The 14,414-nt window shown below is 40.0% G+C and overlaps 1 protein-coding gene across 43 annotated transcripts in view; it reads left to right on the top strand.

The window, feature by feature from the left end:
* LOC122809254 (titin-like) overlaps window positions 1-14,414 on the top strand; it is a 3,339,665-nt gene that overhangs the window by 83,099 nt on the left and 3,242,152 nt on the right. The window contains exon 1 of one of the 43 annotated variants that reach the window (XM_044080616.1): window positions 14,067-14,140. The exons of the other annotated variants lie outside the window; for them this stretch is intronic. The gene's annotated coding sequence lies outside the window, so the exon portion shown is untranslated. Of the gene's footprint in view, window positions 1-14,066; window positions 14,141-14,414 lie in introns of those variants that run through there. 43 annotated transcript variants of the gene reach the window in all.

Here is a 14,414-nt window from a genome sequence, read left to right as displayed (position 1 = left end):
AAGCATTACCGTCTGCCTCTTTACTCTAAATCCAGAGCTGGCTTTGCCACTGCAGTTCTGCAGGGCCTTATAGCCACCCCTAATGCCTTAAAGAACCAGCCACCCTACCTCTGCTTTGGGATTCTACCCAAGTGGGATGACTGCAGCAGTGCAACACTATGAACATAGTACAGTTTTGTGCCTACCATAAATGTAGATGTTCGAGTGTATACACTGCTGCAGTCCAGATTACCCTCCCTCCTTCCCCTCTTACTTGCTGTTTCTTACCCTGGTATTCTACCCTTGCTGCCTATGGGGAGTATTTGCTGGTAACCTAAAGTTTTGATTGCTTATCTTTTATGTATGTTTTATTAGCAATTTACTTTGCTTACCTTTTTGGGGGCACCTGACATCTGGTGCAAGAAACTGAAGAACATGGTGTCTGCTGCATCTTGTATACCCCTGGCGCACTGACGTCAGGGAAGAAGCGACAGCAACCGACGCCGGGACTAAGACTTTGGAACTCGGGCCGACTGCAGGACCGCCTGACGGCAAGATAACCCAAGTGCGATGACTGCAGCAGTGTATACACTCGAACATCTACATTTATGGTAGGTACAAAACTGTATTTTTGGCAGCCACCATAGTTGGACTTAGCAAGGTTTTACTATGTCTAGCCAGTTATGATTCTGTATCCTATCTGAGAAAAGTAATTTCCCTAGTTATACCAATTTGCTCATCCAGCATCTGTGATAGAGTAGTCTGTAAGGAATCTTTAAAGTCTGCCAACTTATTATACTCCCAGATAATATGTTCTCAATTGCCTGTTTCTTCCCAGTCACACCTCCAACATTTGCTGTCTGCCTGAGGAAAAGTTCTCTTGAGTCTACTTGGGTATAAAAATATCTATGTAAACATTTCCAAGTAAAATTCCTAAATATTCTAGATTACAGAGAAGGAGAGTTCTAACCTGCAGTCCAATTAACATCTTGGCATCACCCCATTCTGTTACCTTTCCCTCTTCAGTTGTTTGCTTCCAGTAGCTTGGTTCCTTTGCCAGTTTTCACCAGTAAATTCCATCCCCCTCTTGCGTATTGCCCATATCCCCAGTTGCAGTCATCCATACTGGCAGAATCACCTTTCTCCATTCCTATGGCTTAGTTCTTAGAATGCTTTCTGCTACTTTATAAATATAATAATCTGTATAATTTATTGTTATTCTCCTTAAAGGTCTACATCCAAAATCCCAGTCTGTCCTTGTTTCTTCACCTTTCCTCCTTTTTCGTAAATATCCCTTTCCACTTTGAATTATAGATTTCTGCTTGCGCCATGTATATGTATATGAGCCTTAACTGTGTAGCTCTGAAATACCCCTTCAAATCGGGCAGTCCCAATCAGCTTTGTTCTTTTGGAAGAATCAGCTTATTCCACTTGACTCTTGCCGTCTTCACCTCCCAGATAAAATCCTACAGCTCTTTATTAATTACTATCCACAATTTCTCCTCTGGTTGGTGAAAATATGCCCAACCTGTGTATAAGACTGAAGGGAGTAAAAACAGTTTGACTGCTTTTATCTTACTATCCATATCCATATAACAGAGCTTCCAGTTTCTCAGTTTTTATATTAGCTTTTGTTCAGTCTCATCCCACATATGCTTAGCTGCCACACCGGAATAATTTTTAATCTATACTCCTAAATACTTAATTTTATCCTGTCCCCATAAATGGGGCTATTGCTGAACCAGTTCGTGTGAGTACATAATTTACTGCTCTTGCCTTTGTTTTAGCTTCATTAATTTTGTATCCCAAAAAAATGTGAAACTGTCTCAAAAAATTTTTCACAACACTGTAATGTAATTTTCTGGTTTTATCAGGTATAGAATATCATCTGCAAATACAACCAGCTTTTCTTCACTGCCATACTAATCGTATCCTTGAATTTCTGATTCCCTTAATTTCTTTACCAGTGGTCCTAAATGTAATGCAAATAACAAATGATAAAGAGCACACCCCCCCTGCCTGGTTCCTCTGCTCAATTAGAAATTATCAGACAGGAACCCACCCACCTTAATTTTCGCCTCAGATCCCCGTGTATCCTTCTAGTCAACCTTATAACATTATAATTTTTATCAGGAAATGCAAATGCTTCCATTGTCCTGCTTATATAGTCCCAGCTTACTCTGTCAAATGCTTTCTCTGCATCAAGACCCACCCACAACAATGGTAATTTCATAAATTCTGCTTTCCTGTGGATCATCAGTGTTCTATTAATGTTGTCAAATGTTTGCCACTCCTCCACAAAACCACATTGATCCATATCAGTTGTGGCATCACTTTTGCCATTCATTTTGGCCATTATAGACCTAAACACTTCATAGCAAGGAGAAGGTCACTGTCAGCTGCCTGTCGGGTGCCGGGATCCGCCACATAACCCACGCACTCAGGTCACTCCACAACAAGTACAAATATGACTCTGTGATTATCCATGTTGGTGCGAATGACCTGAGACGTACCTCTCTGGACTACATGAAAAGAGACATGGAAGAACTCTCCAATCTTGTAGCCTAGTCAGGTATGACCCTAGCCCTGAGTAGCATCCTGCCATCGCCCAGAATGATACCGCAGTACAAGGACAAAATGATTGACTTCAGCCATTGGCTAAGCTTCTGGTGTCATTCTAAGGGAATCCAGTATCTGTCTTCTTGGGATGACATGGTCAACAGACCATGATGCTTTGCCATAGATGGCCTGCACCGGTCACCCCTGGGATTCTGGATACTGGCTAAGGCTCTTGCTGCCCCTGTAGTGCCTTTTTTAGGCAAGGTTCAAATGACAAATTCACCACCATAACAGGAACAGGCAAGCAAAAACTGAGGGTAATGCTACTCAATGCTAGAAGTCTAAATCTCAAAATGCACTCACTTGAGGCACTCCTTAAAATGGAGAACATCGATGTCTGTGCAGTGACGGAGACCTGGTTCAAGGCTCCAGAGAGCACCCCTGCATTACCAGGTTATAACTCGTACAACACTTTTTGGCCATCTAACCTGGACCGGAACACTAAAGGCAGAGGTGTGTCCATATTCATTAAGGACATCCACACCTCCAGGCTAGTTGCTCAGCATAATGCAGCTGAGGTTATCCAAGTGCAACTAACTCTGGACAAAACTACAGATCCCCCACCATGCCCCAGGATTCCCACACCTCTTTTCTTGATGTACTGGCAAATGTTAGGATTTAACCAAAAACCCTAATATTGGACGATTTCAGCTACCCCACCATTAACTGGGAAAACTACTCGTGTACCAACTCCTTCGTTCAGTGCTTTCTGGAATTCATAAATTCCAGTGCCCTGGGTCAGCTTATCCACACCCCGACCAGAGTCAACAATATCCTCGACCTAGTCATTACCAACATGAGTGACCGGTGTTCCACACCTGAAGTCAACTCCTTGTTGGTCAGATCCGACCATACGTTAATCACCCTAGATATCCACATCCCGCTCCACCCCCAATTAAGGAAACCACGGTAAAAAAGTTTTCCAAAGCCAACTTCTTGCTTATTAAGACAGAACTGGCAGACTTCATGATACCCATGCAGATGGACAATACAGTTACGACTGCTGAATCCTACACAAATGCACTCTATAAGCACTTACACGAGTGCATGGATCGTGCTATCCCAAACAGAACCAAAATGCTATTCTCCAAAAAAAGGAAGCCAATCTGGTGGTCCCCTGCCATAAACAAGCTCTACAACAGAAGGAAGAAATTGTTGCAAAAGAGAGTAAAATCCCATGAGTGGAGGAGCTCCCTGGTCAGCCTCAGCAATAAGCTGAGATCCCTTATAAGATCCTCCAAAGCTAGCTATGAAAACAAGATTGCCACTGACTCTGACAGCCACAAAGAATTCTATAGCTATGTCAAGAATCTCAATGGCAACACCCAGATCTGCTCTGAGTTACAGCACAATGGCACAAAAATTACAGAACCAACTGATATTGCCAACATCCTGGCAGATAGGTTCACTGCTAACTTTACCCCTCTCTCCCCCCTAAAGGGCCTATATCTATACAGGAAGAATGCAGAGTCCCTGTAATCACAACTTCACAGGTAAAAGCAGCACTCTCTAAAGCCAAAAACGCAGCATCCATGGGACTGGACAACATCCCAGGCTGCGTTTTACACTAACTTCAGAATGAACTGGGTCCCCTCCTATGCACCATATTCAATCATAGCCTCATGTCAGGCTTTGTGCCCACTGAATGGCACACAGCAACAGTTATCCCACTCCACGAAGGGGGAGCCATCACTGATCCTGGGAACTATCGCCCTATTAGCCTGACGAGCCTGCTCTTCAAGGCCATGAAATGTATCATCATGGAATTCATAAGCAAAGACATTGGTAACCTCCAAACTCTGGACCCCACCCAGTTCGGGTTTGTGAAAGGCAGATTATGCCTCCTGAACCTGGTTGACTTCTTCTTTGAGGCAGTCACCAAAGCCGTAGACTAGGGTAAGGTGGTTCACACAGCCTATCTTGACCTCGCCAAGGCTTTCAACACCATCCCCCATTCTGGAATTGTAGCTAAACTCACTAAACTAGATATAAATCCCTATGTCACAAGATAGGTTGCCAACTGGCTCACTGACAGAACCCACACTGTAAAAGTTGCAGACTCCAAATCTGACTTCAAACCAGTGACAAGTGGAGTACCACAGGGATCAGTCCTGGGACCGCTCCTGTTTGGTATCTACTTCTCTGAAGTACAGGCTAACACAGAAGGCCTCTAGCTAGCGAAGTTTGCAGATGACTGCAAACTAGGAGCTATAGTAGAGTCCACAAATAATGTGGACATCCTACAGAAGGGCCTCACTGAGACAGATGCATGGTGTCAGAGCCATGGCCTCAAGCTCAATGCCAAAAAGTGCATTGTTATCCCCTTTGGTAAAAACTCTGTACCCATGAACCACCACATAGGCGGCAGTCTTCTTAACACAGAATGTGTGATAAGAGACCTTGGGACCCAGGTGGACAGTAGTTTCTCCTTTGATAAACACTTTGCCGTAGTAGTCAGGAAATCCTTTTGCATGGCACACCTCCATCACAAAAGTGTTCTCATCCAGGAAAAAAGAGGTCATTGTTCCCCTCTACTCGGCACTCATTAGACCCATTATAGAGTACAATGCCCCTTTTGGAATGTACCTCACAAGACATGGCCTCAAACAGATGCCCTATACTGATCGTCTCAAAAAACTGCAGCTTTACTCTGTAGCATATCTCCTACTCTGAAGTGATCTCTGCCTAACATATAAAGCTATGTCAAACCCAGAGTTGTTGGACATGCTACACTTAAAGAAATCCCAATCACTCCGAGTTACACTCCCTAGGGACATAAACCTTGTCACCAGAATAAACAGGACTTGTTGGAGGATAGATTCCTGTCCCAGAGACTTCCCATACTCTGGAACAAGTTACCCTTCTGTGTCAAGCAAAGATCCTCATTAACACTCAAGAAAAATCTTGAGTGGATGGGAAATAGGAAATACACCCCGGGGATCACTTATGTGGCTGTGCTCAACAGGGGCACAGGAAATTAACTTTCTTGGGTTGGCGTAAGCCAGGGAACTTTGTTGGCTAGGCTTACTTAGGCCCTTGGGCCGATAGCCTAGTACCTACCTATGAACAGTGGTTTATTATTGAAATGGGTCTGTATGAAGCTGATCTGATGGATCTTTACCCTCTTTAGGTATTACAGCTAGCACAGTTTTCTTCCAGCACTTTGGTATGTCTTCTCCTCTTAAAATACTGTTCAACAAAACTTTCCATATCCTTTTTCCCACCTAGTTTCCAGACCTCCCCAGGAATACCATCTATTCCTGGGGATTTTGGTTATATATCACCATTTTTATCTCATCTCGACCAATCCTGTTAATAATTGATCCTCATCTACCTCTAACCTTGGCATATTTAATTTTTGCATGAACATTTCCATGTGTGCCTTTTCTTGATTTCCATATTTCTCTGCTTTATACAGACTTTCATAGAATTTCTGAAAATATTTGTATAGGATCTCTCATCTTCCTTGTTATAGGCTCCCTAAGCTTGGTGACGGCCCTTTCTACTTTCTGTTGCCCGAGTCGTTGTGCAGCCCTTTCTGCTTTCTGTTGTCTGAGTCGTTGTGCTACAAGAGTTCTCAAAAAAAGTTACTTAGCAGCAATCTTTCTGAACTCGTGCATATTGTCAAAGTAATCCCTTGTTTTCTGTTTAGCATTCTGCATTTGCTGCTCTTGTTCTGTGGGATTCCCCTGTTTTTGCAATACTTTAATATTTGTCAGTCTATTTAAATAATTATTGTTGCTTGTTAACCATATCTTCTTTTCTTTTATTTCTACTGTAGTTTTAAAGTCCGCTTACTTATTATCCCACTCCCTAGCTATATTTTAAGAAGAAATTTCTTTCTTCTCTAATGGCTCCTGAATGATTTCTACTACCCATTCCTTAAATTAGTCTCGTCAATGGATAGGTGAGAAGGTGCCAGTGTCTCATTTTTATTTCATTACTCTGTGTTTTTATTTTAGTAGTTGTTGGTGCATGATCTGAAGTAGTTATTGGGTGTGTATCAAGACCTTCAGTTAAATGCATATGTTCCTGTGACATGTAAATTCTGTCTAGCCTAGCCCAGTTTTTGTATCTTGGGGAGTAACATGTAAATTCTCTACGAACTCCTAGTACTTATTTCACATCTTCCATGCCAAATATTTTGATAAATTTCTTCAAAAATGTACCCTCCTTTTGTGATGTTTTCCCTTCTGGGTCCCCATACACATCTTCACTGTTGCAAATCAAATCTCCACCCTTCGAGTAATATTTCTTGCTGAAAGCTGATTATTTCTCACAGAATTTTGTTAAACGCCATTATAGCAGTTTTAGGTGGAATACATAAATGTATGCCAGTGTAATCCTTCTCCATTGCTGGTAGCCCCTTAATACTACAGATCTACCATTATTGTCTTTTTTTTAGCCTCTTCTATCACTATTGGAGAGCCTCTTGCAATTGATGCAAGTACTGCTGTTTTCCTTTGCCCCTTGCCCCAGGTATTCCTCAGAATAACCATCCTGAAAACCTTTCTTTATCAAATTCACATGTTCAGTTCTTTCCAATTGTGCCTCCTGTAGCATAGCTGTTTGCACTCTGCATTTTTAATATAATTTCACTTTTTTGTATTTATCTGTGAGAATATTGACATTTAAAGACATTACAGAAAGTATGATTGTCTTAGAAAGTTGTTATTCCCACCTTTTATATTTAACAGCTTTTTTAAATGTCTAGTTTCAGCTTTTGTGGTGCATGCACACACTGTTTGGCAGCTTGCTGTTTTATACAGTTGTTTCTTATGTGTATGTCGCATCTTACAAAACTTTTTGTTTTATTGAAAGCCCTCAAACAAGGAAAACAAACACACCCCAATACCCCCTAAAACCTATTAACACACACAACTATGTTGTTGTGTCTTTCGGCTTTTCTCGGTTAGGGGTCGCCACAGCGGAACTCCGGTCCGCTAATGATTGGCAGTTGATTTTTTACATGCTGAGTTGCTGGCCCTAACGCACAACCTTCAATAATGGTACGCCCATTCACGCATGTCTCCACAGAAGACGCTCTAGCTGAGAATCGAACGGGACAACGTCTTGCTGTGAGGCGACAACACTACCGCAGCACCACCACCTATGTACATATTCAAATATTGAAAGTTTTGCCCTCCTAGTAGAACAAATGTTCCAAACTGACAGCCACACTTAGACTTGTGTTAAGCTAAAAGAAAGGTTATCCATGATAAGGCGCATGGTGCAGCCTGTGCTTCTAAATGATGTCTGTTTTTTGTCTTTATAGCTCTCTTAGCTGGGAAAACACTCGAATGCTTTCAGAGAACATGATCTCCTAGCTATTTTTCTTTGTCACATTGTCTCTTAGAGACATGAAAACCAAATAGAGAACTGCTAAGCATACATTTATTTACTAGAAAAAGCCTTATAATATTCAATATTTTGCATTTCCTAATGCTTCTCGAAACTTAATGGGTCAAGCTAATGCCCTTAATTCGGTCAATACCTATGCAGGAATGAGAAAAAGCAGACTAATTTTTCTTTTGTCATGCTCTTTTAACCAGATTTTTATTTTTCTTTTTATTGTCTTTTCTTACATTGCAGTACCTACATTTTTAAAACTGAACAAGGTGAGAGAGAGAGAGAAGACGGGCGAAAGAAAAAAAAAACAGGAGCATCTATTTACATTAGTATCCTCATTACGCTTAAAATAGCTGAGAAAACTTTATAGCATGGAAAGAAAATCATGCACTATTAAAATAGTGCCATTAAGAAAAAAAATGACTAACTTTCTCCCTCCTCTTCTAAGTATTGTTCTGAACATTAATGACATGAAGTAGGATATATGCTTTAGAGTCTCCTGCAAGTTTAACAAAGTCCAAAAAAGTCCAATATTTTCAGATTTGCTTGTTGTCATGTTTCACAAATATAATTATTGCTTTGTAGTCCCACATTTGTCAGTTTCCAAGTTGGTGGTTTTATTCCTCTTCATCCCCATCTCCTAAATCCTCTCTCTGATTCATACCCAACATGCTTTCAATTCTTCTAGTCGAATCTTGTATTTTTTCATTCTCTCAAATATTTTCCATTGAAAATTGGAAAAGGTTTCACTGGCACAATCTCTCTGTCTTCTTTATTACCAGAAGAACAAGAAGCAGAATCTTCTTCAAACTTTTGTATTTTCTCCTTAACATGTACTTCATCAAAAAAATATTTTTCTCTCCATGGAAAAATATTTTGAAGACAACTGGGTACTGCAGTTTGAATCTCACGCCTACTTCTCGACATTCCATGAATAATGGACTAAATTTACTCCTCTTCTGCCTGGTGTATAATGAGTAATTATTCTCCACACTCTGCTGTCTCACACTTTTAGTACTTTCTCCTTTTGCCACAGTTTTTTCAGAATCAACTTCTTCTCTTGATGATTGCATCTTTACTATTAAAGGTCTAGGTTGCTTTCTCATAGCCAGATTTGGAGCATACACACAATGTGCCCTTTCACTTAACATTTCCTGTTGTGGAATACCAGTCCAGTTGCTTATTTGTGCTTTCATAAAATTAATACGTTCTGCTTCTTCCAGCTTCTCTGGTATAGCTGAAAAATCTCACGTTTCCCTATGTGCTCTGTCCTCTAATTCTATTATTTTTTTAAACATATCTCTTCTTTTGCAGTCTCATATTCAGTCAGCCTTTTCTTCATTTCAACCTCTCAGTTTTGCAGTTTTAATGCCTCATCTGAGTGTCTGTTTAAAGTTTCTTCAATTTCTTCCAGCCTTTTATTGTTTGAGTTGAAGTACTCCATCAGTATTTCATTTATTTTAATCGGGTCTATGTGCAGTTGTGTTATACTGTCCTCTAGGTTACTGGAAGTCATGTCTGGAGCTTGCACTGCTTTTTGCTGAACAGCTGGAGTAGTTTTCTCAGTCACTGTTTTTTTTCCTCATCTTTTGTAGCTGATTTTTCCTTCAGGTCCTATGTATTTCTTTTCTCCTGGCATCCAGGCAATGCACTTAGCCAGTAACTGAAATTTACCCAGAAGTGCAGGTCCACAGGTTTTCCCTGCTAAGTTTCTGTTTTCACACTGGGAGAGCTAGAATTAAGCTGCTGTTCAATGTGCAGCCATCTTGGAATATGTCCGGATGTATGCCTAGTTTTGAAACTTTAGTAGTACATGAGGGGGTATTGTAGCAAATATCAGTTTTGCCCTCATCCATAGCCTTGGTGACCCTCTGGAAGAAGTCTGTTAGGTTGAGTAGGCAAGACCTTCCCTTAACAAAGCCAAACAGGGATGTGCCCAGTGTCTATAATTTCAGTGTTCTTTTTGATAATTTCCTTAACATGGCTTTGCATATTAAACTTGTCAGACTGATCGGTCTGTAGTTCACTGGGTCTGATTACCTACTCTAATGAAGAGGGATGGCCGTTGCAGCCCACTATTCACCTAGCATGTAACCTGTTTTGGGGGCTGTAGTTGGAGTATCTCAAATGGTCCTGCCAGGCCATTTTTAGACCATTTAGGAAGCAACTGGGGATATTGTCAGGGCCCATCAAAACAGTGTTTTTGACATTGGAGAGTAGTTCCGTTTGTAGTACTGTGAAAAAGTGTTCACATATACTGAACAGCATAGCATATTTTCTGTTTGTATTATTTAAGGGGCTGCAGTCAAAAGAAGGAACATGTAATTTTTATGTGCATTTTAGTGCCTGGATGTTAACAAAATGAGCATTATTTTTGTGATTATTTATTGTATGTTTACAAAAAAAAAATATTGAAATTTTAAGCATCAGAATTCATATAGTATATTTGATTTATGTTTAACTATGTCACTGTTTCACTTTTTCAGCAAGAAAAAGTGTTTCATTTAATCTGACTCATTTTGATTGACACTACATTTGATCGACACTCATTTCATTGACAATTTCATACACACTAAATTTACTTCCGTAAGCTTTTTTGCACGGTGGGCAAGCCCCCCTTGCACCCCCTAACATAAATATACTAACTCCGTAGTCGCAATCAAGTTGAAAATAGAATGCTGTTTACACACTGAATTACTGCTGTTGCATATACTTAAACTTCTAAACATGGTGGGACAACTTAACTGAGGGAATTATCATGTAAAAAGTACTGATCAACACTATTTTGTATTATAATTCCTATCCACCAGAACCTCACCAGCAGTAATTTGCTGTACCATTTCACACTTTTAACATGAGTGTCGCTCAAATGAGTTTTAGATTAAATGAACCACCCTATGTGAACTGACAGTCAAATGAACGTGACCCAGTATATTCGTATGTTTTGCAATTGCTCTCATAGGAATGAGAATAATTGATTTATGCGTTATATACCTAAAATATACTAAACATTTTTGTAAGGTAATCCAACTAGTGTACATAAAGCATCTATCAAGATGAGGAGCTACCTAAAGCATAATAAGTTTTAGTAACTTTTGTAGGTGCAGGACACACAGACATTGAACATGAATAATTATGTTCTGAATATAATTGGACCATAGTATTGAATAGGTAAGAAAATTATACAGTGACATTTGAGGCCTTTTGTTATTTTACCTATGAATTAGCAAAATTCCCCCTCTGTATGAAAGAGGGTATTTCAAATATATATTTTTTTTTGCCAAATTTAGTATTTGAACAGGTAAATGAGGGCAATCTGTTTGTTTATACTGCTAGGACATTTATAAAGCATTTTGTTTGTTTACAGCCAAGTAAAGGATTGTTTAATTATGCTAGTCAGAAGACTCCAAGTTTGACACCTAGCTAACTAGCAGAAAACTATACACATTGGTTTAATGTGTTTGATACAATCCATAGTGAACAAATCATCTTGAGTTTATAAATGGATCTCAACATTAAAACGGCTATGAGCAACTGTGTAGGAACCTTCATTCTTGCAAAGGGTAGCAATCGGTATGCATTAGTAATTCATGTGAGAGAGAGAGAGACAGAGAGCACACAGTGGACCTTTGACACCCTTTTATGGAAAGGAATTGATAGACTGATTTTTATAGATGCTTCAACATCACTCATTGTGTATAGTTTTGGTAAGTCGTAAGTAGGATGCGCTTAAGTTACTTCCTGTAACAGCTAGTTACCGGGTATTTATGAAAATAGCTTTATTGATATAATTTCATCTGAAAGTATCAAAAACTCATTTTAATTTCAGTTTGAATAACTTTATTTTTTACAAGAAACATCTTTGTGTCCTAGGCAATCATACATTTATATAAATGAAAACAAACCATAGTGACATAATTTTGGTTGCAAAGATTATACATCACTTATCTATCCAGTTACTGTCAGTCAAGCATTACATAGCACATTCAAATCCTGCCTCTTTTTAAACCTCATCCCTTGTCTGCATGTATTGTTCCCACAGTTTCCATTTCTTTTTTCTATGTAGTTTGCTCCTACCCTTTTCTAAAGATCCCATTTCCAGTTGTTTTATATCTGTTACAGTATTCACTACTTCAAGTACAGTTGGTTTAGACTTTGTTTTTCATTTCCTAGTAATTGCTTTTTTTGGTAACTACCATAATTAGACTCGGCAAGGCCTTACTATGTGTAGGCAATTACAATTCTGTATCATAGCTCAAAAAAATAATTTCCTTAGTCATACCAATTTGCTCACCCAGTATTTCTGATAGAGTAATCTGCAGGGAATTTTTAAAGTCTGCCAACTCGTTACACTCCCAGAGAAAATATGTTTGCAGTTACCTCTTTCTTCCCATTCATACCTCCAGCATTTGCTGTCAACCTGAGGAACAATTCCTTGGACTCTACTTGGGATATAAAAAAATACCTGTGTAAGCACTTCCAAGCAAAGATCCTAAATCTTTCTAGACCTTTGTTTCATATTTGGGAGACATACATATATCCCTCCCATTGTTTCTTTGTGAATTGCTTATCCAGTCTCTCTTCCCAATCCTTTCTAACCTCCTCTGATTCTTGTAGTTATTGTGCAGTATTTTATCCGTTCATCTGACCACAATCCCTTCTTCCCATTTTTCCACATGGGGTTGGGGTGTCGCTTCAACTATGTCAATGATTTAGAGCCTAGGTTTACACCACCAGGTGGCTAACCCTGCCGAGATGGTACTTCCACACCACACTTGCATGCATACTCTTACCTATAACCAATTTAGTGTGTCCAGTCCACCTATGGCATATCTTTGGGAGGAAACCCACATAAACACAGGGAGGACATGCAGACTGCACACAGAAGGCATCCCAGTGCAGAATTGAACCAGGGAACCTCTTGCTGTGAGGTGACAATGCTATGTACTATGCCACTGTGCTGCCCTCATGCAATATTTTATACGCTACTCAGAACTGTACCAGTTTGAATAACTTTAACTTTATCATTTATTTTATATATCTTTATCTCAAGTTCTAGGCTACCTATTGACCCCCTTTTCTCCATCCCACTTGTTTTGCTATGGAGGTTGAGAGTAGGTGGTCACATGGTCATCATACCAGGGAATTGAGATGTTCTGTTTGCTCTGTATCTTTGAACTGGGATACAGAAGGGATGCAGTCCATACAGTGCCAACCTTATGTACCTAGACATGCTGGGGGGGGGGTCTACCTCCCAGCCTTGTGTACCTACACACGTTGTGGGTCTATCTTGCACATAATGACTGCGTATATGTACAATCCCTATTTGGAACAACTGGAACTAGCCTGTGGTGATCTGGAGGACACTGCTCAGTGATGGATGACGTACCTCACTGGGATAGGAGACCAAACCATTGGTCAGTCGTTCTTGTCTTAGTGGTCTGGTTCACCAGTTTGTAGCTTATTTGAGTGCAGCCTGCTAGCAGTTGTGTTCTGTCACACTTCCTCACACTTCCTCTGCACACTGACTTTACCAGAAGCCTTAGATGCATACCTTGCAGTTTCGGAGTCCTTTGCTCTGCAGTGCAGACTGGATGTGCTGGATGCCAGCATTAACATCATAAGAAAATTTCACAGACTGTTCCTGTAGTTCCAGATGACCAACTGCCATTATCAGTTCCACATCTTCCAAGTTGATCTTTCATTTGCCTTTCTGATGTTTCTCATAGTGGTGCTGACCTTTCTACTGTGACACTGTATCATTGTTTTTTTCTGTCTTGAATGACTGGGTCCTGGTTACAACCTCTCAAAATGAGCTCATAAACTGTGGACGTTTAAGCTTTGCCCTTTCCAGGCTTGAACATCCCCTTCCCACACATAGCCAAATATGAGTGAGGATGTAGGGCTGAAAAAAGAAAAAAACAAACCATCTGGATGGCTACCTTAAGGATGGTCACTCCTAGTCGACTCAACCCTGTTGAGAGAATATATTGGCCAATTAGCTTGGAGAGATGTGATCAGCAGGCAGCAGGGGCAGTAGTAGTAATAATAATCTAAGCTGTTCAGTATAATTTTCATATCCCAATGATCTTCCACCACCATTAATCATTTTTACTACCTGGATTTGCAGGAGCCTGTCTTATTTTTCGTGATCCAGTGATGTGCCTTCATCAAGCATCAACTGCAACATGAGGTAGGGAATTACAGTGCATTTCATTGGGGCTTCCTGATTCAGTTTCTCTCACTGTCTTAGCAGAAAATAGTAATTTTTTTATTGTTTTGTGATAGTTCAGTTAAACATTTTCAATATGGTTTCAATAACGAGCTTCTCTGGACCTGTGATACTTCTGTTGCTTAATTCTTTCAAGAAGGTTAATTACACAGTTGTGTAGAATCACTTTCTGGGGGTGTATCTTAACAACTGTCACATTTTACCAGTTCATGAAAGGGCCATGTCATGAACATAT

Source organism: Protopterus annectens, chromosome 8.part0, assembly GCF_019279795.1.
Source record: "Protopterus annectens isolate FY-2018-M chromosome 8.part0, PAN1.0, whole genome shotgun sequence".
NCBI classification, from domain to species: domain Eukaryota; kingdom Metazoa; phylum Chordata; order Ceratodontiformes; family Protopteridae; genus Protopterus; species Protopterus annectens.
Note: the sequence above shows the minus strand (reverse complement) of the source record. Positions and strands in the feature narration are given on the sequence as shown.